The following is a 27,611-nucleotide window of genomic DNA, read 5'->3' on the forward strand; positions in this document are numbered from 1 at the left end:
TTTTGCAGCCAGAAATACCCGCGTTCCTCGAAGCCCTTCAAGTTTTTATGTCGGGGACATCGCTTCCCAGGCGGGGAGCGGTGGCCATTTTGTTGTTTACGTTGTTTACCAACAAACTGCTAATGTAGTTCGGGAAAACTCTAAAACTGATGACGTTCATCGTGCATATCTCGACGTTTACCGTGAAGTATCACGGCCGATATTTTACGTTGAACGTCACTCGGATGTAGCAATATGGGCATGGGTATATGATAACAGATATAATCAGACATTACATAACGCTTAGTCAACAACTTCAGATACCAATAGCTTGGCCGGTACTACTTTATGCCATTGCAAGGTATTGTACAGCGAAGCGGCACAAACTCAGTCTCGTGTAAACCTTGACAACAGTATTATCATTTCAGGACATCGGAATTTGTTCCTACTTTTATTAATTTGAACTAACATATGGCGTGTAGTATATTTATAGGTCCTATTCTGTGAAAATTAGGGTACAATGTTCAAAGAAGTTCAAGGCGAACGATTATCTGTATGAGTGAAGTGTGTAACGCAAAGATGTCTTCCCTGTACACCCACTTAAGGATGATAAATACCAAATCGTTCATTTTTCTGTCAAATTTTTAAAAATCTCTGAGAATACACCTTGAAGTAAGACCCAGAATTGAGATGTGTCGCCAGTTCAAGATAAGGAATGGTTTCCGTGTAATTCACGATTTTTAAAAATCAAAACAAATGCACGTGGCTATCCCGGTTAAATCGGGGAGCTTTTTGTAAACATTGTGGACACATTTGCATTGCTATTTCCATAATCCATCTTGAGTGACACAACGTTGCGTTGCACTAGCTAATTTACATAATGACGTGCTGTGACTTCTCCAAACACCAGGATTACTTCCGTCTGTAAACAATAAACCGTAATCAAATGTTTGTCGAAGCCTAGTCCAATAAACAAGTATTCGTACAGTTCCAAACATAGTCTACACCAGAGAGCAAGTCATTTTTCTTAGTGTGGTCAAGACATCGTGTCAACTACGATTTCTCAGCAGTGCGACGTTTTATCACTCTTTGCTTGGGGTTGGTCGGAGCCTGCACACGCCGCTTTACGGTGGTTGACGTCTTTTTCGCAATGTTAGATAAACAATTACACAGTGTTCATTCTAGGATTTAAAAACAACGGGCCACTGTTAGCCCCAACTCCTGTCCCAAGGGGGCTATTTTAGAAAATCGGGGGCCATCATCATCACACATGTAAAAACCTTGAATTTTCTGCAGAAAATGCAATAGTCTATCAAGTCAAGAAAAGGAGAATACTGGAGATCGAAAAGGAGAATACTGGAGATCGGGCGCCCCGTAACCAACCAAGCCTACTGCAAAGTTGTCCCTTGTACGTACGCAACAGGCCAAATAATGGCAACAGCAAACGTTTGGTTTGATTCAATTGTTTACGTAACTTATGTGATGAATTATTGATATGTCGGACTTGAACAACTGTACAGATTGCTAAGGACTGTGATTTTGACTGTGGAAATGATCATGATCAAAGCTTAGCGCACCCGTAGGATTTCTCCGAGAGTGGCCCTCGATTTGCACGCATCGACAATTAGGCTACTCATACACTGATATAGCACGAGACTGTAACCCGTACGACCTAAATAAAGTGATCGATACATCAACTTTTAAACATAACTCGTATGTATTAGCAAATTTACGATCATTGGTTCTGGCCAAAGGATTTTACACAGCGGTGTTATTCTATGCAAAGACCTGGCTACTAAAATGTGTTGCTCTACAAAACGATCATGGATGTTTTCCTTGCAGTGTTCAACATTTCGTTTGTATGGACGGTAGACGTTGCAAACGCTTCAATTTAAGGGACTGCCCGATCATCCTGGGTTCATCAACTACCGGTATTAGTACTGGCGTTAAAAATCCAAGTGTCGACTAGCTTTCCACCTTTACGCAGCGGCCAGTGCCGTTGTTCTATATTCATCGGCCATGCCACATGCGTATGGCTCCAAAACACCGTGTCCCCTACATCCGTCCTTTCTACCCAGCTTCCTATGTACCACCATATATGCTGTAGTGGGTATTTAATTGCAAAGGTTGATAGGTAACTGAATCGTTTTACATGTCACACTATGACTGAGGTAATGACCTTCGGGGAGCTTCGCGAATGTATGAACTACGTGAACTCTGCGTGATCGACCCATTCATATAATGTTCCCCCCTTAGTGGCGCGTCAAACGTAGAAATGAGGGCCATTCGAGATTTTATTGCGCAATGGCGCGTCCTAGAATTAACTTTGCAATTAGTGCGATACTACGCTATCAAGTCTACGGTTCTGCAATGTCTATATAGCGTGTGAGGGGAGTGTGATCTGGGGAACGCAAACAAGCTTATCTGCATATGAATTTAGGACACGCCCGCTATCAGTAATGACTGCTGACGTCATTGTTTTCCCACTGAAGCCATTCGCTGTGGCGATGTGTCGACACGCAAGGCTCCAAAAATTGGTAGTTTTCCGCGATTTATTTTATTTTCCTAGGACTTTTTCTCTGAACAACTGTCATTCCCGGCCGACACCATCACTTGGTAACAAAGTATGCCCGTTTTGAGGCTCGTGCACGTCTATTTATCAAATGCCGTAGCGTAGAAGTATCAAAACATGTTTTTGCGTTTTTCTCGAATTCAATGTGTGAATGAAGTACCCTTCTTTGGCACCTCGTCAATTCGCGCTCACAAACACTAGCTGCTTGAAATTCACACCGTCCATTGGAAACATAATGAACTCACAATCCGTGTCTGGGATTTCCTTTATATGCCTTTGTTATTTTTTAATGCGCTCTTAAAGGTGTTGGACGAAGGTGCTTTTCAAGGAATTTTAATTATCACGCCATATAATTTGAATGGAGCCTCCGAAAAAAATCGCAGACACGGTTTTGAAGGATATTGTCAAGGCTTGTCAATGAAGAAATTCCAACCGGAAATCTTGCAGCGTGTTCGCATAAGGCCGGGAAAACCGGTTTTTGGAAGGTTCAGCAAAACGCTTGTCACGTGACTCTTATGCAAATAATGACCGTGCACTGTGCTTGGTCGGATAGCTCTATATCAGGGCTTTCAGAAAATGTATACTTTATTGGGGTTTGGGACATGTTCAACTGAGAAAAAATAAAAATCTGAAAGTGTCTAAAAGGTATTTATCATCCTTAATTGCTATCTCTAATCACATATGGCAAACAGCTTAGGAGATGGCAAATAACTTTAATTAGGAGCTCCATAGCCCTTCTAACCCCTATTTCAAGGGTGAATGTGCATTGAATATGCATTGTTTTTTAGATGGAAACGTCCCCTAATGTCTGCATGGCAGGGCTGTGTGTTACCGCATTATACGGCCTCCCACCAGAGGCTGTGGTGGGAGGAGACATAACGACGGTAACACACAGCCCTGCCATGCACAGCATACAGACAGACATACATACATACATACATACATACATACATACATACATACATTAATACATACTAGCTCTGCATGGCAGGGCTGTGTGTTATGGGAGGCCGTATAATGCCGGTAACACGTACACAGCCCTGCCATGCACAGCTAACATACATACATACATACATACATACATACATACATACATACATACATCGCATCCCACCACAGCCTGTGGTGGGAGGCCGTATAACGCTGGTAACACACAGTCCTGCCATTCACAGCTAACATACATACATACATACATACATACATACATACATACATACATACATACATACATTTAGTTGTGCATGGTATAGGGCTGTGTGTTACCGGCGTTATGTGGCCTCCCACCACAGCCTGTGGTGGGAGGCTGTATAACGCCTGTAACACACAGCCCTGCCATGCACAGCTAACATACATACATACATACATACATACATACATACATACATACATACATACATACATACATACATACATACATACCCCTGGTACATACATAGTAGCTCTGCATGGCAGGGCTGTGTGTTACCGGCGTTATGTGGCCTCCCACCATAGCCTGTGGTCGGAGGTCGTATAATGCTGGTAACACACAACCCTGCCATGCACAGCTAACATACATACATACATACATACATACATACATACATACATACATACATACATACATACATGTATACACATACATACATACATACATACATACAAGGAAAAAATAACATGCTTTATGTTTCATGAAGCGATATGAAGTATTAAACTTTCATCTCTAAGTTGTAAATAACCAAGGTTGCTACTATATAATAGAATCGTCAGTTATATTTAAACCTTTATATAGGTGACCGTCAACCTGTAATAACTAATGGAGCTGAAGTTTTTCATATTGCCGTTGGTCAAAGAGGGATACTACCCCGCACTGACAGGCTGAACTCAAACTCAAAATAACTGCATGTTTCACACAGTTCATCGATCAAATGCGAGGTGTTTGCCGGTAAAAAGAGTCCTGCACATACCGGTATGTCATTATCCATAATCGCTGCCATTAACATAGTATATTTCCCAAGGGACACACGGCGACACGCGTATGCATGCAGGTCCGTAAGCGCATATACGCGTGGCCGTTTTGACGCGAGCGCAGTAATCAAGATATGAAAATTCTTTCAGGTTCAGTTTTTTTATTTCTCTATATAATGGCGAAATTTTAGTGTCCTTCAGTTCATTTGGGAATTTAAAAACAACTGTTGGTTTCAGAATTTTGAATTTGACACTCGCGTTATAAAAACAACCATCATTTCTACAGTTGGTGAAATCGATGTGTAATCTGCCATAGCCGTCAATGGAGTAGCAATATTCATTGACTGCACGGCGAATACGGCAGTTTCAGCCTGACTTGATTTCAACAAAAGTTATCAATAGTGATTGAAATTATAGTTGTAAGGCTCAGAATTATCAAACAACAATTGTATGATTTTTAAAATTTTGAATCATGGTATAATAAAACTATCAATTTGATACGATTTTCTTGGGAAGGTGGTTGTTGCTATGAAGTTAGCGTTTGCCTGGTAACCGGCAATAGCAGTGAGAAATAGTGACATTTGGCAACCTGCCGAATCGAATATTGCCAGATTTGTCAAGGGAAAGTACATGTAGTTAACAAACTCTTTGAAGTATCAATGTAAATATACATACCTGGCTTCAATAATTATAAACACTCACAACAATCGGAGTCGTTTTTGCTTCCGCTGCACGACAAGTGAGCGCGCCATTATGGCCTAATTAATATTCATGAGCCAGAAAATAGGGGGACGTTTACATTGGACAAAGAGGGCGCCTCCTGGGCCAGCGTGGCTCCTTCAAACTGGAAGTTTATTTTTGGAAGAATATTTCTGTGAAATCCATCAAGAAATGTAAATACTCAAAACTCCTTGTTTTAGATATGCTTTGTTTCAAATTGAAGTAAATTTGTGTGATTGTATTTTTGGGTCATTTTCTCCCATTTTTGAGCAAACATCTCTGAATCCTATTGACTGATTTTTAATGCAGTTCACCATGGGCTATGTGACCCAGTGCCACAGTTATTATACAACAACTCTGATCATATGGGAGTGACACCGTCTTATTGGCAGTATTTTTTAAATGTCCTCTAGGGGAGGCTGTTACCCAATACAGTCATTTCCACCAACTTTAAATCATAGGGTTTCCGTAAAATCATAAAAAACGAATGCTTTTGCTGGGCTTCTTAAACGTCCTGTAAAATTGAATCATGGGAAAAATGGCTCCATTGAGCATGTCACAGGTCTAAACCATTATCTTGCAGGTAAAAACACTGAAGACCTTGTGACAGTTCAATGACCAAATGCCAAAAGAAAAATCTAAAGACAGGTCCTATTAACCGTAATGTGTATTAAGCGGACGCTCAGTGCAAACAAAAGATATACAAATACACAGTGTTCAGCTTGTGAATTCAAAGTGTATATGTGTAGAATGCATTGTTACTGTTTACATTTTAATTTTAGTCCGGACTAAAATTTATTTATCAATAACAATGTTCATTATACACATATGAGCTGTGCTGATAAGCTATATAGTGGACATTTCTACATGATTTATACGTTTAACAATAAACTAGTTCAGTAAATACCGGTATACAGAACAAAAATGCTGAAAATCACCAAAAGTTACAGCTACTGTGGCTGTAAATCTGTTTCATGGCTTAAAGGAGTTTCTTTTGCCAAAAAAGTAGCACTGTGTCTGACCGTCCACCAATGTGCAGTTTTCTGGGTACAGAAACAAGTTGGTTTCCTTGAGATTCTCTGACAAAATGTAAGCACCACACTAGACTTTTTGGAAGAATCTGAATAGAATGATATCATCCAGGGCTCCAATAATGTACAAAGTTTAATAGAGAAGTATTGTTGTGATGAATGCTGTATATTTATCTGAGATATCTCCCCGATATGGATGGGGAGAGGTTCTGTAGAGAATAGAACTTAATGTAAACATTCCAATTGAAATTTTCCATTATTTCATCTTGTTTATTGAGATAATTACAGTCACCAGAAACTTCATTTGGACAATCTCACATCTGATAGAATTACATGTGTTGTGAATTTGAATAATTCTGTGTATGTTGTAGTCTATACAGTTTCTGTTTCTCCAACCACGCTAATTCAGCTACCCACTTAGGCCAGTACTTTCTCACTGATTTTGCTTTTTTCTTGGGAAGGCTATTCGCAACCTTCCTGTGCAGGTTGACAGTGTAGACACTGTATTGGATGATGTCTCCTTGTCTGAATCCAGTGTAGTTATCATCCGGTTATTACAATTTGTCATCCCAATACTCCGTTCAGAATTAGAATTAAGGTATGTATAAATGTTTAATTTGATTGTGTTAATTAATGAGTACAATGAAATGAAGGTAAAGTGATATCTTTCAAAAACTCGCATGATTTTGTTAGATCAAAATTTTTTGGAATAACACATGTCTGTTAAAAGGTATAATTTTATGTCATTGTTGTGTATAAATAGTAGTGACAACTACAGCGACACATAAATAATATTTCTATCTCACCGGAGTTTCCTCATATAATTAAACAACTAACAGTTATGTGTACAAAAACACCATGTAGGGTTTAGGGTTAATTGAAATGTGTATGTAGGCCTGGTGTGATGTTCAGTACTGTATGGTCACACACATCTTGACTTACACAGCATATAGAGATAATGAGATTTGTGTAGGCCTGGTGTGATGTCCTATGTGGACACACATTTGACCCACACAGTAAACATGTACCGGTACACATCTTGACCCCCCACATTAAACATGTAGAGATTAAATTAGATTTGCGTAGGCCAGGTGTGATGTCCAATGTGGACACACATCTTGATTACTCAGTAAACATGAAAGATAATTAATGTTGTGTAGGTTTGGTGTGATGTCCTGTGTGGCCACACATCTTGACCCTCACATTAAACATGTAGAGATTAAATTAGATTTGCGTAGGCCAGGTGTGATGTCCTATGTGGATACACATCTTGATTACACAGTATACATGTTCAGATAATTAATAATATTGTGTAGGCCAGGTGTGATGTCCAATGTGGACACACATCGTGATTACACAGTAACATGAAAGATAATTAATGGTGTGTAGGTTTGGTGTGATGTCCTGTGTGGCCACACATCTGACCCTCTTGACCCTCACATTAAACATGTAGAGATTAAATTAGATTTGCGTAGGCCAGATGTGATGTCCTATGTGGATACACATCTTGATTACACAGTATACATGTACAGATAATTAATAATATTGTGTAGGCCAGGTGTGATGTCCAATGTGGACACACATCTTGATTACACAGTAAACGTGTACAGATAATTAATGTTGTGTTTTGATAGGCCTGGTGTGATGTCCTATGTTGAAACACATCTTTACTCACATAATAAACATGTATAAATACTTAATATAATGCTGTGTAGGCCAGGTGTGATGCCCTATGTTGACACTTATCTTTACTTGCACAATAAACATGTATAATTGATGCTGTGTAGGATTCACACAGTAAACATGTATCTAGAAAATTACATTTGTGTAGGCCTGGTGTGATGTTCTATGTGGATACACACATTTTACTCACACAATAAACATTTTACAGATGGTCAGATTTGTGTAGGCTTGAGTTTATATCCTATAACCATGACTGCACATTCAAAATACAGGACAACTGGAGAGATAGTGCATATGAGAGACCATGACTGCATATTCAAAATATGGGATAGTGGAGTGATTGTCGTGTGCATGTGGATAGTTATGTCAATAAGTGTAGATGAGAGACCATGACTGTACATTCAAAATATGGGATAGTGGAGTGATTGTTGTGTGCATGTAGATAGTTATGTCAATAAGTGTAGATGAGAGACCATGACTGTACATTCAAAATATGGGATAGTGGAGTGATTGTTGTGTGCATGTAGATAGTTATGTCAATAAGTGAAGTTGAGAGACCATTACTGTACATTCAAAATATGGTATAGTGGAGTGATTGTTGTGTGCATGTTGATAGTTATGTCAATAAGTGTAGACGAGGGACCATGACTGCACATTCAAACTATAGGATAGTTGGAGTGATTGTCGTGTGTAGGTGGATAATTATGTCTATAAGTGTAGATGGAGAGACCATGTCTGCACATTCAAAATATTGGATTATGGAGTGATTGTTGTGTGCATGTAGATAGTTATGTCAATAAGTGTAGTTGAGAGACCATTACTGTTCATTCAAAATATGGGATAGTGGAGTGATTGTTGTGTGCATGTAGACAGTTATGTCAATAAGTGTAGATGAGGGACCATGACTGTACATTCAAAATATAAGATAGCTATAGTTGGATAGATTATAGTGTGTATGTAGATAGTTATGTCTCATAAGTGTAGTTGAGAGACCATGACTGCACATTAAAAATATGGGATGGTGGAGTGATTGTAGTGTGCATGTAGATAGTTATGTCAATAAGTGTAGATGAGAGACCATGACTGTACATTCAAAATATTGGATAGTTAGATTGATTGTAGTGTGCATGTAGATACTTTTCAATAAGTGTAGATGAGAGATCATGACTGTACGTTCAAAATATGGGATACTGGAGTGATTGTTGTGTGCATGTAGACAGTTACTTCAATAAGTTTAGATAAGGGACCATGACTGTACATTCAAAATATCAGATAGTTGGATAGATTGTAATGTGCTGTGGATAGTCATGTCAATAAGTGTAGATCTACTAGATGAGAGACCGTGACTGTACATTCAAAATATTAGATAGTTGGATAGATTGTAGCCAGTATGTGGATAGTTATGTCAAAAAGTGTAGATGAGGGACCATGACTGCACATTCAAACTATGGGATAGTTGGAGTGATTGTCGTGTGTAGGTGGATAATTATGTCAATAAGTGTAGATGGAGAGACCATGACTGCACATTCAAAATATTTGATAGTGGAGTGATTGTTGTGTGCGTGTAGATAGTTATGTCAATAAGTGTAGATGAGAGACCATGACTGCACATTTAAAATATTGGATAGTGGAGTGATTGTTGTGTGCATGTAGATAGTTATGTCAATAAGTGTAGTTGAGAGACTATTACTGTACATTCAAAATATGGGATAGTGGAGTGATTGTTGTGTAGATGTAGATAGTTGTGTCAATAAGTGTAGATGAGAGACCATGACTGTACATACAAAATATGGGATCGTTGGAGTGATGTACCGGTAGTGTGTATGTACCGGTATATAGTTTTGTCAATAATTGTAGATGAGAGACCTTGACTGTACATTCAAAATATGGATAGTGGAGAGATTGTAGTGTGTATGTGGATAGTTATTTCAATAAGTGTAGATGAGTGCATATCAGCACATGCAAAATATCTGATAGTGGAATGATTGTAGTGTGCATGTAGATAGTTATTTAATAAGTGTAGATGAGAGACAATGACTGTACATTCAAAATATGGGATAGTTTGATTGTTGTGTGATGTAGACAGTTATGTTAATAAGTTTAGATAAGGGACCATGACTGTACATTCAAAATATAGATAGTTGGATAGATTGTAGTGTGTATGTAGATAGTTATGTCAATAAGTGTAGATGAGAGACCATGACTGTAAATTCAAAATATGGGATAGTGGAGTGATTGTCGTGTGCATGTAGATAGTTATTTAATAAGTGTAGATGAATTACCATGACTGTTTATTCAAAATATGGGATGGTGGAGTGATTGTTGCGTGCATGTAGACAGTTATGTCAATAAGTGTAGATGAGGGACCATGACTGTACATTCAAAATATAAGATAGCTATAGTTGGATAGATTATAGTGTGTATGTAGATAGTTATGTCTCATAAGTGTAAATGAGAGACCATGACTGCACATTCAAAATATGGGATGGTGGAGTGATTGTAGTGTGCATGTAGATAGTTATGTCAATAAGTGTAGATGAGAGACCATGACTGTACATTCAAAATATTGGATAGTTAGATTGATTGTAGTGTGCATGTAGATACTTTTCAATAAGTGTAGATGAGAGACCATGACTGTACATTCAAATATGGGATAGTGAAGTGATTGTCGTTTGCATGTAGATAGTTATGTCAATAAGTTCAGATGAGGGACCATGACTGTATATCCAAAATATCAGATAGTTGGATAGATTGTAGTGTGTATGTGGATAGTTATTTCAATAAGTGTAGATGAGAGACCATAACTGCACATTCAAAATATGGGATAGTGGAGTGATTGTAGTGTGCATATAGATCTATAGTTATGTCAATAAGTGTAGATAAGAGACCATGACTGTACATTCAAAATATTGGATAGTTAGATTGATTGTAGTGTGCATGTAGATACTTTTCAATAAGTGTAGATGAGAGAGACCATGACTGTACATTCAAAATATTGGATTATGGAGTGATTGTTGTGGCATGTAGATAGTTATGTCAAGAAGTGTAGATGAGAGACCATGACTGCACATTTAAAATATTGGATAGTGGAGTGATTGTTGTGTGCATGTAGATAGTTATGTCAATAAGTGTAGTTGAGAGACCATTACTGTTCATTCAAAATATGGGATAGTGGAGTGATTGTTGTGTGCATGTAGACAGTTATGTCAATAAGTGTAGATGAGGGACCATGACTGTACATTCAAAATATAAGATAGCTATAGTTGGATAGATTATAGTGTGTATGTAGATAGTTATGTCTCATAAGTGTAGTTGAGAGACCATGACTGCACATTAAAAATATGGGATGGTGGAGTGATTGTAGTGTGCATGTAGATAGTTATGTCAATAAGTGTAGATGAGAGACCATGACTGTACATTCAAAATATTGGATAGTTAGATTGATTGTAGTGTGCATGTAGATACTTTTCAATAAGTGTAGATGAGAGACCATGACTGTACATTCAAAATATGGGATAGTGGAGTGATTGTTGTGTGCATGTAGACAGTTACTTCAATAAGTTTAGATAAGGGACCATGACTGTACATTCAAAATATCAGATAGTTTGATAGATTGCAACGTGCTGTGAATAGTCATGTCAATAAGTGTAGATCTACTAGATGAGAGACCGTGACTGTACATTCAAAATATTAGATAGTTGGATAGATTGTGGCCAGTATGTGGATAGTTATGTCAAAAAGTGTAGATGAGGGACCATGACTGCACATTCAAACTATGGGATAGTTGGAGTAATTGTCGTGTGTAGGTGGATAATTATGTCAATAAGTGTAGATTGAGAGACCATGACTGCACATTCAAAATATTTGATAGTGGAGTGATTGTTGTGTGCGTGTAGATAGTTATGTCAATAAGTGTAGATGAGAGACCATGACTGCACATTTAAAATATTGGATAGTGGAGTGATTGTTGTGTGCATGTAGATAGTTATGTCAATAAGTGTAGTTGAGAGACTATTACTGTACATTCAAAATATGGGATAGTGGAGTGATTGTTGTGTAGATGTAGATAGTTGTGTCAATAAGTGTAGATGAGAGACCATGACTGTACATACAAAATATGGGATAGTGGAGTGATGTACCGGTAGTGTGTATGTACCGTATATAGTTTTGTCAATAATTGTAGATGAGAGACCTTGACTGTACATTCAAAATATGGGATAGTGGAGAGATTGTAGTGTGTATGTGGATAGTTATTTCAATAAGTGTAGATGAGTGCATATCAGCACATGCAAAATATCTGATAGTGGAATGATTGTAGTGTGCATGTAGATAGTTATTTAATAAGTGTAGATGAGAGACAATGACTGTACATTCAAAATATGGGATAGTTTGATTGTTGTGTGATGTAGACAGTTATGTTAATAAGTTTAGATAAGGGACCATGACTGTACATTCAAAATATTAGATAGTTGGATAGATTGTAGTGTGTATGTAGATAGTTATGTCAATAAGTGTAGATGAGAGACCATGACTGTAAATTCAAAATATGGGATAGTGGAGTGATTGTCGTGTGCATGTAGATAGTTATTTAATAAGTGTAGATGAGAGACCATGACTGTTTATTCAAAATATGGGATGGTGGAGTGATTGTTGCGTGCATGTAGACAGTTATGTCAATAAGTGTAGATGAGGGACCATGACTGTACATTCAAAATATAAGATAGCTATAGTTGGATAGATTATAGTGTGTATGTAGATAGTTATGTCTCATAAGTGTAGATGGAGAGACCATGACTGCACATTCAAAATATGGGATGGTGGAGTGATTGTAGTGTGCATGTAGATAGTTATGTCAATAAGTGTAGATGAGAGACCATGACTGTACATTCAAAATATTGGATAGTTAGATTGATTGTAGTGTGCATGTAGATACTTTTCAATAAGTGTAGATGAGAGACCATGACTGTACATTCAAAATATGGGATAGTGAAGTGATTGTCGTGTGCATGTAGATAGTTATGTCAATAAGTTCAGATGAGGGACCATGACTGTATATCCAAAATATCAGATAGTTGGATAGATTGTAGTGTGTATGTGGATAGTTATTTCAATAAGTGTAGATGAGAGACCATAACTGCACATTCAAAATATGGGATAGTGGAGTGATTGTAGTGTGCATATAGATCTATAGTTGTCATGTCATTTTATGTAGGTCATTTCCCCCACACTCATCATGACCTGAGTTCAATTAGTCTCAAGGTCACTGCCCTTAATGACCTCACAACCTTGAATTCAATTAGTCATGTTTGGAATGTTCTGGAAAGTTGATTAGTTGTGTAAGGGAGATAATTTTAGAACAGTAATTAGCATGTCAATAAAAGTTCTAGATTGTTCTTATATGCCTTTATAAAAGGGACGTGCTCAGCTTCCAGTCAGACTTTTGGGATCGTGTCTCTTGTGTGTTACTAAACTCCAGCAGTAGTCATTCTCAAGACTTTCCAGACCTTCACTGCCAACGCTGGATTTACTCTGTGGACTTTGTGCAACTACAAGCCTGCAAGCCGAAGGACTGTTCATTCATCCAACTGACTGTTGCAACTCTGAGACTGGAGCTTTGCCATCCCAGCTGAGATAAGTAGTCTGTACACTTTTAAAGCTTGTACTCTATCCCTGACTTAGCAATTAGTTTTTTTTCGTAATAAATTTTGTTTAAACGTTAACTGCTGAGTTCACCCTTTTGTTCGTTTTCTCTGCACGTAACAAATTGGGGGCTCGTCCGGGAGACGAATATTTTGAGCCGTTTGACAACATTTTGCCAGCCTTTTCAAAACTACTGTATACTGTGAACTCAGCGAAATTTAATCATGGCGGAATTTAAACCAGAGGAAATGGATGACCTTGATCAGGACACATTTGATTCCCTCAGAAAAGATGACCTCATAGCACTGGCCAATTTCCTTAAAGTAGAAGTCAAAAGATCCATGCGCAAGAGGGAAATACAGTACATTATTGCAAAACATTTAGTTGATTTAGGCCAATTTGAGGAATCCACCTTGAAAGATTATGAGCCCGAGTCTACTTTTGAACTAAGAAAACTAGAAATACAGGCAGATTTGGAAATTAAGAAAATGGAATTACAAATGAAAGAAAAGAAAGGCAGGAAAGATTAGAAATGGAAGAAAGACAGAGAGAAAAAGAATTGCGATTAGAAGAAACAGCGATTGCAGGTAGAAATAAAACGTTTAGAGCTTGGACAGTCAGGAAAATTCTTCCCTTCAGACAAGTTTGACATCACTAAGCATTTCAGGTTGGTTCCCCCGTTCCAAGAAAAGGATGTTGATAAATATTTCCTACATTTTGAGAAAATTGCTCAGAGTCTGAACTGGCCTAAGGAGTCCTGGTCTATGCTTTTGCAGAGTGCTTTGGTGGGTAAAGCCAGAGAAATTTACATTCAGTTGTCAGTAGAGCAGGCTTCAAATTATGATTCTGTGAAGGAATTAATTCTCAAGGGTTATGAGTTGGTGCCTGAAGCGTACCGTCAGAAATTTAGGGATTGTGAGAAGGTGAAGGATCAAACTTATGTTGAATTTGCTCGAACAAAAGAACAACTGTTTGACCGTTGGTGCTCTTCTGAAAAGGTCAGTCAGAATTATGACAAATTACGACAGCTTGTTTTGATTGAAGAATTTAAGAGGTGCATTCGGAGTGACATCAAGACGTTTATCAATGAACAAAAGGCAGATACATTGGAGGTTGCTGCACGTTTGGCCGATGATTATTCATTGACCCACAAATCTTCATTTCTCAGCAAACCATCCCAGTCTTTTCCATACAGAAACAATGCAGGTAAATTTAACTCCTCCTTTTCATCCAAGAATTTTTCAAAGGAGAGTAGAAAATCAAATGACAACAGTTCACAAAGTTCAAGTAACACTCCCACATCATCAGATCCCAAGTCTCAATCTCCTTCTGACAAACAGTTTGGTACACTTTCTTGTAATTATTGTAAGAAAGACGGCCATTTAATGTCAGAATGTTTCAAATTGAAAAGAAAACGTGAAGGTCAAAGTGGTCAAAGTGGATCTAAGCCAACCGGCTTTATTTCTTCATCAACTCAATTAGAGTCTAATAATGTGTGCAACACATTTTCTGAGGTTAAACCCCTCTTATCCCCAATTAATGAGGTCAAGGTCAATTCTTCTCAAGATAGCATTATGGGTATTTTCGAACCATTTATTCATGATGGTTTTATATCACTTTCTAGTGATTTTTCTTCCGCTACCCCTGTCAAAATTTAAGAGATACCGGGCTTCCCAGTCTCTTTTGTTGGCAGATACCCTGCCGTTTTCTGAAAAGTCATTTTCAGGTTCTAAAGTTCTTATTAAGGGGTAGATTGTAATGACTACATTCCTGTTCCTCTCCATAATGTCTATTTGTCTTCGGACTTTGTTTCTGGACCTGTGACTTTAGGTATTAGGCCTTTTTTGCCTTTTGAAGGGATTCACCTTCTTCTCGGAAACGACCTTGCCGGGGACAAGGTCATTACTAATCCACTTGTGACTGATAATCCTAGTTTAGATCAAGATCCAGAGCCAATTGAACAAGAGATACCCGATTTATTTCCTTCATGTGCCATTACTCGAGCCATGAAAACTTCCGAGAATCAAATACTCTCAAAAATAATGTCACAGATGTTGACTTAAATGACACCTTTCTCAGTCAGGTGTTTGACACGGATCATTCCGTTATCCCTCGTGGATTTGAAATTTCCAGTAAAACTTCTGCTGACCAAAGTCAGACATTTTCTAGATCAAATCTCATTGCAGAACAACACAAAGACCCAGATATTTTGTCTTTGTTTGACAGGGTAGATGATGAAGGTAAAACTTCAGATAGCTCTGTTTCCTATTATACAAAATCTGGTATTCTCATGCGTAAATGGAGACCTCCAGATGTTTTGGTTGATGACGATTGGGCTATAAAACATCAAATTGTGGTTCCAAAGCCCTATCGTGCTGAAATATTGCCCTGGCCCATGAAACGCCCTGGGCTGGTCATTTGGGAGTAAGGAAAACTTATCATAAATTCTCAGTCACTTTTATTGGCCTAATCTCAGGCAGGATGTAGCACATTTTCTGTAAAACTTGTCACACATGTCAAATGGTAGGAAAGCCAAATCAGACCATTCCAAAGGCCCCTTTACAGCCAATTCCTGCATTTCAAGAACCATTTAGTAGGATACTAATAGACTGTGTTGGGCCCCTACCAAAAACAAGATCAGGAAATGAGTACATGTTGACAATTATGTGTACATCAACTCGGTTCCCAGAAGCCATACCACTGAGAAACATAAAGACAAAGACTGTAGTGAGAGCTTTAGTCAAATTTTTCACTTTATTTGGCCTCCCTAAATGTGTCCAGTCCGATCAAGGCTCCAACTTTATGTCTGGTATTTTTCAACAAGTAATGGATCAGCTAGGCATTAAACAGTATAGGTCATCCGCCTATCATCCAGAAAGTCAGGGTGCTCTTGAGCGATTTCATCAAACTTTGAAAAACATGATTAGGACCTACTGTTTTGACACAGAGAAGCAGTGGGATGAAGGAATTCATTTTTTGCTCTTTGCTGTTAGAGAGTCAATTCAAGAGTCTCTTGGTTTAGCCCATTTGAGCTTGTATTTGGACATACAGTCCGTGGCCCACTTAAGCTCGTTAAGGAGAAATTCCTATCAGACGATGATGATTGTCTGAATATTTTGCAATATGTGTCAGATTTTCGTACAAAACTCTCCAAAGCATGTGAATTAGCCAGAGAAAATCTTGAGTCATCTCAGCAGTCAATGAAAACCAAATACGATAAAAACACCTCAAAACGGAAGTTTGAACCAGGTCAAAAGTTCTTGTTCTACTTCCGGTTCCTGGCAAACCACTCCATGCTCGTTACTTTGGGCCATACCTAATTGATAAGAATTGAGTGATTTAAATTACATCATAATAACACCTGACAGGCGAAAACAAAAACAGCTATGTCACATAAATATGCTTAAGCCATATTTGGATAGGGATAATCCTACTATAACTCAGCCTGTCAGTGCAGTCAGTTCAAACCATTATGAAGATAGTGATACTGAAACTGACTTGAGTGATAATACTCTAAACTCAAAGCTGGGCTCGGTCAAGCTTCAGAACTCAGAAATCCTGGAGAAGCTGGAGTCTACAAAGTTGGCACACCTCCAGCCAGAACAACAACAACAGGTGAAAGAACTGCTCCATGAATATAAACACCTGTTTCAAGATGTTCCAACGAGGACAAACGTCATTTATCACGACGTTGATGTTGGGGACAGTAAGCCTGTAAAACAACATCCATACAGACTGAATCCAACAAAAGCGAAATATCTCCAGGAAGAAGTCAAATACCTGCTGGACAATGACTTTATTGAACCCAGTAAAAGTAACTGGAGTTCGCCGTGCATACTTGTTCCCAAAGCAGATCACAGTTATCGTATGTGCACGGACTTTAGAAAGGTCAACACTTTAACAAAGACAGACACTTTCCCAATCCCGAGGATTGATGACTGCATCGACCGAGTGGGAAAGCCAAGTATGTGACGAAATTTGACCTACTGAAGGGATTTTGGCAAGTCCCTCTGACGGATCGTGCTCGTGAAATATCCGCCTTTGTTACACCAGACGGATTATTCCAGTACAAGGTGATGCATTCGGAATGAAGAACTCTCCGGCAACGTTCCAACGGATGATCAACGACGTCATATCCGGGCTAGACGGATGTGCAGCTTACGTTGACGACGTCGTCCTGTATACTGACACCTGGGAGGAACACATCAAGCTCATGCGGAAGTTCTTTGAGAGACTGAGCAAAGCAATGTTGACTGTCAACCTTGCCAAATCTGAGTTTGGTTGGGCGAGGGTAACTTACCTCGGACATACTGTAGGACAGGGTGAGGTAAAACCTGTTGATGCCAAAATCAGTGCCATTTCAAGTTTCCCATACCAAACTGCAAACGACAACTGATGCGCTTTCTCGGTATGGCTGGTTACTACAGAAAATTCTGTCCAAATTTCTCCACAATTACTGAGCCTTTGACTAACTTACTTAAAAAGAAAGTAAAGTTTGTTTGGTCAGAGCAATGCCAACAGGCATTTGATACACTTAAAGCCATACTGCAAAGTGCTCCAGTGTTGTCTGCACCAGATTTCACTTTGCCATTCAAATTAGCTGTGGATGCTAGTGATACGGCTGCTGGTGCTGTTTTATTGCAAGAGGATAGTCATGGTATAGATCATCCTGTTTGCTATTTTCACACAAATTTAACAAATCCCAGAGAAACTACTCTACAATTGAAAAAGAGTGTTTATCTTTGATATTAGCTTTACAGCATTTTGAAGTTTATGTTACTTCTTCAAATCAGCCAATAGTGGTTTATATTGATCACAACCCTCTTGTTTTTCTGCAGAAATTTAAAGGCAAAAATCAGAGATTGCTAAGATGGAGTTTAATGTTACAGGAGTTTAATCTTGACATTAGACATATCAAAGGCAGAGACAATTTAATTGCAGACTGTCTCTCTCGTATTTAGAAATTATTGTTGTTCACTTTCAAGAAATTTTATTGTTGTTCACTTTCAAGAAATTTTACTTTAGAGTAAAACAAAATTTGAGTACTTAAATCCTTTTCAAGATTACATTTGTAAAAGAAAGATTTTTCTTTGAAAAATTTTCTTTTTTTGAAGAGGGGGTGTGTTATGTAGGTCATTTCCCCCACACTCATCATGACCTGAGTTCAATTAGTCTAGAACATTCTCAAGGTCACTGCCCTTAATGACCTCACAACCTTGAATTCAATTAGTCATGTTTGGAATGTTCTGGAAAGTTGATTAGTTGTGTAAGGGAGATAATTTTAGAACAGTAATTAGCATGTCAATAAAAGTTCTAGATTGTTCTTATATGCCTTTATAAAAGGGACGTGCTCAGCTTCCAGTCAGACTTTTGGGATCGTGTCTCTTGTGTGTTACTAAACTCCAGCAGTAGTCATTCTCAAGACTTTCCAGACCTTCACTGCCAACGCTGGATTTACTCTGTGGACTTTGTGCAACTACAAGCCTGCAAGCCGAAGGACTGTTCATTCATCCAACTGACTGTTGCAACTCTGAGACTGGAGCTTTGCCATCCCAGCTGAGATAAGTAGTCTGTACACTTTTAAAGCTTGTACTCTATCCCTGACTTAGCAATTAGTTTTATTTTCGTAATAAATTTTGTTTAAACGTTAACTGCTGAGTTCACTCTTTTGTTCGTTTTCTCTGCACGTAACACAATAAGTGTAGATAAGAGACCATGACTGTACATTCAAAATATTTGATAGTTAGATTGATTGTAGTGTGCATGTAGATACTTTTCAATAAGTGTAGATGAGAGACCATGACTGTACATTCAAAATATTGGATTATGGAGTGATTGTTGTGGCATGTAGATAGTTATGTCAATAAGTGTAGATGAGAGACCATGACTGCACATTTAAAATATTGGATAGTGGAGTGATTGTTGTGTGCATGTAGATAGTTATGTCAATAAGTGTAGTTGAGAGACCATTACTGTTCATTCAAAATATGGGATAGTGGAGTGATTGTTGTGTGCATGTAGACAGTTATTTCAATAAGTGTAGATGAGGGACCATGACTGTACATTCAAAATATAAGATAGCTATAGTTGGATAGATTATAGTGTGTATGTAGATAGTTATGTCTCATAAGTGTAGTTGAGAGACCATGACTGCACATTAAAAATATGGGATGGTGGAGTGATTGTAGTGTGCATGTAGATAGTTATGTCAATAAGTGTAGATGAGAGACCATGACTGTACATTCAAAATATTGGATAGTTAGATTGATTGTAGTGTGCATGTAGATACTTTTCAATAAGTGTAGATGAGAGACCATGACTGTACATTCAAAATATGGGATAGTGGAGTGATTGTTGTGTGCATGTAGACAGTTACTTCAATAAGTTTAGATAAGGGACCATGACTGTACATTCAAAATATCAGATAGTTTGATAGATTGCAACGTGCTGTGGATAGTCATGTCAATAAGTGTAGATCTACTAGATGAGAGACCGTGACTGTACATTCAAAATATTAGATAGTTGGATAGATTGTAGCCAGTATGTGGATAGTTATGTCAAAAAGTGTAGATGAGGGACCATGACTGCACATTCAAACTATGGGATAGTTGGAGTGATTGTCGTGTGTAGGTGGATAATTATGTCAATAAGTGTAGATGGAGAGACCATGACTGCACATTCAAAATATTTGATAGTGGAGTGATTGTTGTGTGCATGTAGATAGTTATGTCAATAAGTGTAGATGAGAGACCATGACTGCACATTTAAAATATTGGATAGTGGAGTGATTGTTGTGTGTATGTAGATAGTTTTGTCAATAAGTGTAGTTGAGAGACTATTACTGTACATTCAAAATATGGGATAGTGGAGTGATTGTTGTGTAGATGTAGATAGTTGTGTCAATAAGTGTAGATGAGAGACCATGACTGTACATACAAAATATGGGATCGTTGGAGTGATGTACCGGTAGTGTGTATGTATATAGTTTTGTCAATAATTGTAGATGAGAGACCATGACTGTACATTCAAAATATGGGATAGTGGAGAGATTGTAGTGTGTATGTGGATAGTTATTTCAATAAGTGTAGATGAGTGCATATCAGCACATGCAAAATATCTGATAGTGGAATGATTGTAGTGTGCATGTAGATAGTTATTTAATAAGTGTAGATGAGAGACAATGACTGTACATTCAAAATATGGGATTGTTTGATTGTTGTGTGATGTAGACAGTTATGTTAATAAGTTTAGATAAGGGACCATGACTGTACATTTAAAATATTACATAGTTGGATAGATTGTAGTGTGTATGTAGATAGTTATGTCAATAAGTGTAGATGAGAGACCATGACTGTAAATTCAAAATATGGGATAGTGGAGTGATTGTCATGTGCATGTAGATAGTTATTTAATAAGTGTAGATGAGAGACCATGACTGTTTATTCAAAATATGGGATGGTGGAGTGATTGTTGCGTGCATGTAGACAGTTATGTCAATAAGTGTAGATGAGGGACCATGACTGTACATTCAAAATATAAGATAGCTATAGTTGGATAGATTATAGTGTGTATGTAGATAGTTATGTCTCATAAGTGTAGTTGAGAGACCATGACTGCACATTCAAAATATGGGATGGTGGAGTGATTGTAGTGTGCATGTAGATAGTTATGTCAATAAGTGTAGATGAGAGACCATGACTGTACATTCAAAATATTGGATAGTTAGATTGATTGTAGTGTGCATGTAGATACTTTTCAATAAGTGTAGATGAGAGAGACCATGACTGTACATTCAAAATATGGGATAGTGAAGTGATTGTCGTGTGCATGTAGATAGTTATGTCAATAAGTTCAGATGAGGGACCATGACTGTATATCCAAAATATCAGATAGTTGGATAGATTGTAGTGTGTATGTGGATAGTTATTTCAATAAGTGTAGATGAGAGACCATAACTGCACATTCAAAATATGGGATAGTGGAGTGATTGTAGTGTGCATATAGATCTATAGTTATGTCAATAAGTGTAGATAAGAGACCATGACTGTACATTCAAAATACTGGATAGTTAGATTGATTGTAGTGTGCATGTAGATACTTTTCAATAAGTGTAGATGAGAGACCATGACTGTATATTCAAAATATGGGATAGTGAAGTGATTGTCGTGTGCATGTAGATAGTTATGTCAATAAGTGTAGATGAGAGACCATGACTGCACATTCAAAATATTAGATATTTGAATAGATTGTAGTGTGCATGTAGATAGTTATTTCAATAAGTGTAGATGAGAGACCATAACTGCACATTCAAAATATGGGATAGTGGAGTGATTGTAGTGTGCATGTAGATCTATAGTTATGTCAATAAGTGTAGATAAGAGACCATGACTGTACATTCAAAGTACAGGATAGTTGGAGTGATTGTAGTGATTTATTTTGTTTTATCAACATTATCGGTTGAGTGAGACTTGATTTTTGAGATAGGTATTGTTCCATTCATCAGGCAAAAAGTCAGAGCCATTTGTTCATGCATAAATTGGCAAGTTACACTGTTTATCAGTTGCTCATTTCAGGCCCCAAGCCAAAAGTCCCATTCATTTAAAACTTGCTATGGAGGTATCTAAAGATAATGTCAGTCCGATAAGAGGAAATGTTGTTGAAATTTGGATAATTGTAATTTTTGCTCAATTTTCCCTGTTTTTTGGTAAAAAAGCCTTTTTTCTCTGAAACCGCAAGTCCAAATTCCAATTCATTTGAAATGTGTTATCACAGATCATAGGGGTGATCTCAGTCTGATTTGTCAAAATTGTTGTGAAATTTACAGCTACCCACTTAGGCCAGTACATTCTCACTGATTTTGCTTTTTACTCGGGAAGGCTATTCGCAACCTTTCCTGTGCAGGTTGACAGTGTAGATACTGTATTGGATGATGTCTCCTTGTCTGAATCCAGTGTAGTTATCATCCGGTTATTACAATTTGTCATCCCAATACTCCGTTCAGAATTAAGGTATGTATAAATGTTTAATTTGATTCTGTTAATTAATGAGTACAATGAAATGAAGGTAAAGTGATATCTTTCAAAAACTCGCATGATTTTGTTAGATCAAAATTTTTTGGAATAACACATGTTTGTTAAAAGGTATAATTTTATGTCATTGTTGTGTATAAATAGTAGTGACAACTACAGCGACACATAAATAATATTTCTATCTCACTGGAGTTTCATTATGTAATTAAACAACTAACAGTTATGTGTATTAAAACACCATGTAGAGTTAATTAAATGTGTATATGTAGGCCTGGTGTGATGTTCAGTACTGTATGGTCACACTGTTTATCAGTTGCTCATCTCAGGCCCCAAGCCAAAAGTCCCATTCATTTAAAACTTGCTATGGAGGTATCTAAAGATAATGTCAGTCAGACAAGAGGAAATGTTGTTGAAATTTGGATAATTGTAATTTTTGCTCAATTTTCCCTGTTTTTTGGTAAAAAAGCCTTTTTTCTCTGAAACAGCAAGTCCAAATTCCAATTCATTTGAAATGTGTTATCACAGTTCATAGGGGTGATCTCAGTCTGATTTGTCAAAATTGTTGTGAAATTTACATAATTGTGTTTTTGAGGCAATTTTTTGCCACTTTTGGTCAAAAAATTGTTTTCTCTGAAACCACAAGTCCAATTCATTTGAAACTAGGTATAGAGGTTCCTAGGTGTGATATCAGTCAGATTGCCTGAAATTATGGTGAAATGGTTTTTTCTGGATTTTGGTAAAAAGTCTTTTTCTCTGAAAGTGCAAGTCCAATTCATTTAAAACTTGGTAATGTGGACCATAGGGGTGATCTCAGTAGGATTTGTCAAAATTGTAGTGAAATTTATATAAATTATAAAGTTACACAATAACATAATGGCAAATGTACATAATTTTCATGAATTTCCATTCAAGATCTTGTTTGCTATTCTCATCTTACATTTCTAATTCATAACACTCGTGAACAAATGTTCAAAACAAATGTGGGAACAGTGTCCATGACGCTATTTTTTAAAAATACACTTTAAAATTACTCTAAAGCTTCAGCTTTCGATGCAAAAAATTTCACCAGCAAGTTGAAAGATTGTGTTCTATCTGAACTCGCGGCTTGCAGCATTTGCCCTTGTTATCTGAACACCAAAGTTAGTAATTACTTAGCAACTTGACAGAGCATTCAGCTTTATACCAAGACATTTACCAAAACAAAGTCTAGTGTGTGGGTGTGGGAAGTCTGATACAACTCAGTAGGCAGCCCCACTGAGTAAACTGATCTGTTTATGTTGGTCAAACCATTTTTTGACTGGCAATATTACAAATGTAAATGGAAGAATTTTTGAAGGGGGAAGTAAATACTGTGAGTAAAACAATAATTTGTGGTTACTTTGAGAATACGGTACATCATTCAATGCTCAACTGTGTTTGGACTGTGTAAGTGGTAAATGGTTTATAGCAACAGCCGCTTATCAGTTGACTCAGTAGGGCTACCTGCTGAGTTGTCTAAAACTCTGAAGCAGTAAAACAGACTTTGGTTTAGGCAACTCTGCTGCATATTGCTAAGTGCTCAGCCAAGTTTCAGGGTAGTTTGGTGTTCAGATTCAACTGTAACAATTTAAAATTCAAAAGCTACCTAATCTCTGCTAACATTGTAGCACTTTTGACTGGTTTCTAGTGAGGATTATTGGGATTTTGAACAGTTAATACCTTTCATATAATACCTTTTTGTTGATGAGAGCATCACACTGCATGCCCTTGGCGGTATATTTTTTTCTCTACGTAGCATAAACCAGTTTCTTGTTCTGCTCCCTGAAGCAGACTTGAAGGCATATTAGTCTTCAAGCCCAAGCAATGCCAACGTTTTGCTATTTTCTCAGTATTTTTCTTACATGTTTCAACTCCATTTTCTTGTTCTACTATTGATACCTTACAAAAGCTTCAATCATAAGTTTCTTAAGAAAGCCTGTACATGAGTAATGGCCACTATTATTATTGACAAATGAATTTTAGTCTAGACTTTAATTCATTTTAGATCTTGTAATGTCCATGCGTCCGTCCGTTCACGCAGATATCTCAGACATGCCTTGGTCAATTTCTTTCAAACTTTGCACAAGGATATTACCCTACCCCATACAGATGCACGTCAATTAATTTGTTTCACAATGGAATTAAATTTGGCCGTGTTAGAGGACTCTTTAGTTTCACTCTCCATAGACTTCCATTTATCAGGCAGTTCTCCATAGACTCCTATGTAAAAGGTAGTTCTCCATAGACTTCTATGTATAAGACATTTCTCTGTAGACTTCCTTGTATAAGGGCCACAAAAAATAAAAATTTACTTTCTCATCGTATTCATATTGGAAAAATGATGCAGTGACACAGTTTTATTACCTCAATTTTTAGAGCAAATAAGGCTAGAGTGCTAATTTTTTGTACACATAGCGAAGCATGGTGTCAAAACATTTCGCCACCATGTCAACTGAGGTCAAAGGTCATTGGCCTTAAATATCACACAAATTTGAATGAGCAGATAACTTAAAGGGCCAGATAGTTCATATTTGGTAGGTTACAGCACCTAATGGTTAACTGTCACATACCTTATTAAAGGGACATTATTTGTATCTTTGACCTCATATTGTTGCAAACAAGCAGTAGCCGACCATAGACAACTTCAATCCCATTTGCGTACACCTTATAGAAAAACCTTGGGTCTGAGGTTTATGGAGGTTACTGTTAACCTCAGAGTTGGCAGGTTTACCTGCGATCAGTAACCACACTGCAAACTGCTATCTGGGCCGCTGTAAGCATCCGCGTGTAAAAAAATAAACCACACAAAGTGAGAGTCAAAAGTGCAGTATTGCAGTTTCGGGATTCCGTATTACTAATCCAGTTTGCTCAGTTACATTTTGACGGTCAGTTTTTGATGGAGATCTTGACGGCCAATCCTGCTCTTAGATACACCATTCTTTACTGCTACAGAGCACATTTTAGAATGGGCATTTCAAATGCCTACCAGTACCAGCTGACAACGACAAGGCCTATAATTGCAGATCTTTTTCATCTCGTTTGTTCCTCCATATGCATATGTAGACTTGCCCAAAGCCTTTGTGCATAGAAATGTGAAAACAGAGTAAAATGACGGGATATTTAACTTCAGTAGACAGTCAGGTTATTGTCGAGGTGATCGCGAAATTGAGCAATGTACCGGTACTTTGGCGACTGACACTTACATTATGTACCGGTACATTGTTGGGTGAAAGCTAACTCTGCGTGGCAGGGCTGTGCCAAACCGCTGGCAGCACCTCGGTTGCGGCGTGCAGTTTTCTCCACCAAAAACAACCCATTTTAATCCAAAACTTGCATTGAGTTTTGTTTTCAAGCATACCCACCTCGCCTTGGTACACGATTAGCCCTGCGTACAGGTCTGTGTGTTCCCAGCGTTATAGGGCGTGGAGGCCGTACGCAGGGCTTTACTCGTGTAGGTAGTATGATGTGCTCAGCTGCGCTTCTTACGTAAAGTCCACTTTTGGGAGTGGGTCAGAGGCACAGAGGCCGTAAGCGAACGGGTCTAGGCAACTGTAACTGTGATGTACTCACTTTTGGTTCGAAATGCGATTCAACTGATACAATTAATTACACGATGCACAGAGAATAACAACTTTCAAACAGATCTTGTGTGTCGAGAGATGACTCCAATCGCGAGCAGTATCAATGACTGTAGTACTCGCCCGGCGCTGTGTCACAATGTCACTGATGCTACACACCGTGCAGTGTTCAGTCCGAGTGCGATGTTTCCAGGTTCAACAAGTGATCATGTCGTGTTTGTAAAACGAACCAACGTATTGGCAAGAAAATGTCCTAAAACCCTTAAAAATTGACGAAGTTTTGCTAACGATCAAATGCACAGGAAATGCATTACTCTGTACCTGTTTCACTATTACCACAGCAATCTGACATCGATCGTTTTAGTTTTACCATTGACCCAATTGCGTCTATGGTTTCATTTGTTTCACAGTCCGTGTCATCGATACTAAATTGAAACTTAAAAGCAAATGCCCTGCTTAGTTTCACTATTTGACAGTAGTTTGTGATACGTGCATTTGTTTATGCGCCGTGTGCTCCTCGATATCCATTGTGCTGAAGTTAGTATGTAGGTCACAGGCCTTTTATGTTCCAGCTGTACTTTGATGGTTGACGTATGCGTAGTAATATTGGTTATGTGCAGGGGTTCAATCATGGCGGTTGGTTCAAATCGCGCTGACGCCCTTACCAACATTGAACCTTGCCGTAAAGAGCAAGAATGTGGTTTCACATATCCTTGAAGCCATCCATAGTCACAATTTAGGTCTTCCATTGATTTGACCGGGGATTTCAGATCGAAAAAATGAAAAAAAAGTCAAAAGATACAAATAATGTCCCTTTAATTATTATGCATATGGTATCTAATTCTAGGCTAACCAATAAGGCTACAGTGCTTATTTTGGTACACAGTGCGAAGCATGGGATCAAACCATTTCGCCGACATGTCAACTGGGGTCAAAGGTCAATGACCCTAAATATCACAAAAATGCGAATTACTAGGTAACTTAAAGATATACTGTCACCTGTTCCAATTGTGCCATAGTTACTATGCAAAGAGAAAATCTAACCAACCACAGAGTTTAAGCGGGTGGCCACTTTTTAAAAACAGCGCCCTCACATGGGCATTTTGAATACCAAGGAATGCCCCTTTGACCATACATGGGGATATTTAGATTACAGGTGATTGTATACCTTTAAAGGGCTAGATGGTTAATATTTCAAAGGTTAAAGCACCTATTGCAAATTAACATATACCTCATAGATTATGTACATACCTAATTCTAGGCTAACCAATAAGGCTAGTGCACTAATTTTTGGTGCACATGCAGACACTCTCGAATCTGGGTCCGAAATTTGCATATTTCTAAACTATGCAAATAATATGTTAATGAGGTTTGGTCATCCGCAGGTACAATCCAAGCATTAGGGGAACGCTCCATT

The 27,611-nt window shown here is 37.9% G+C and overlaps 1 protein-coding gene across 1 annotated transcript in view; it reads left to right on the forward strand.

Annotated features, from left to right (window-relative positions):
- The window catches only part of LOC139148009 (uncharacterized), a 497,920-nt gene that overhangs the window by 444,271 nt on the left and 26,038 nt on the right, over positions 1-27,611 (forward strand). The gene's annotated exons all lie outside the window — the stretch shown is intronic.

Source organism: Ptychodera flava, chromosome 13 (assembly GCF_041260155.1).
Source record: "Ptychodera flava strain L36383 chromosome 13, AS_Pfla_20210202, whole genome shotgun sequence".
Classification (NCBI taxonomy): Eukaryota; Metazoa; Hemichordata; class Enteropneusta; family Ptychoderidae; genus Ptychodera; species Ptychodera flava.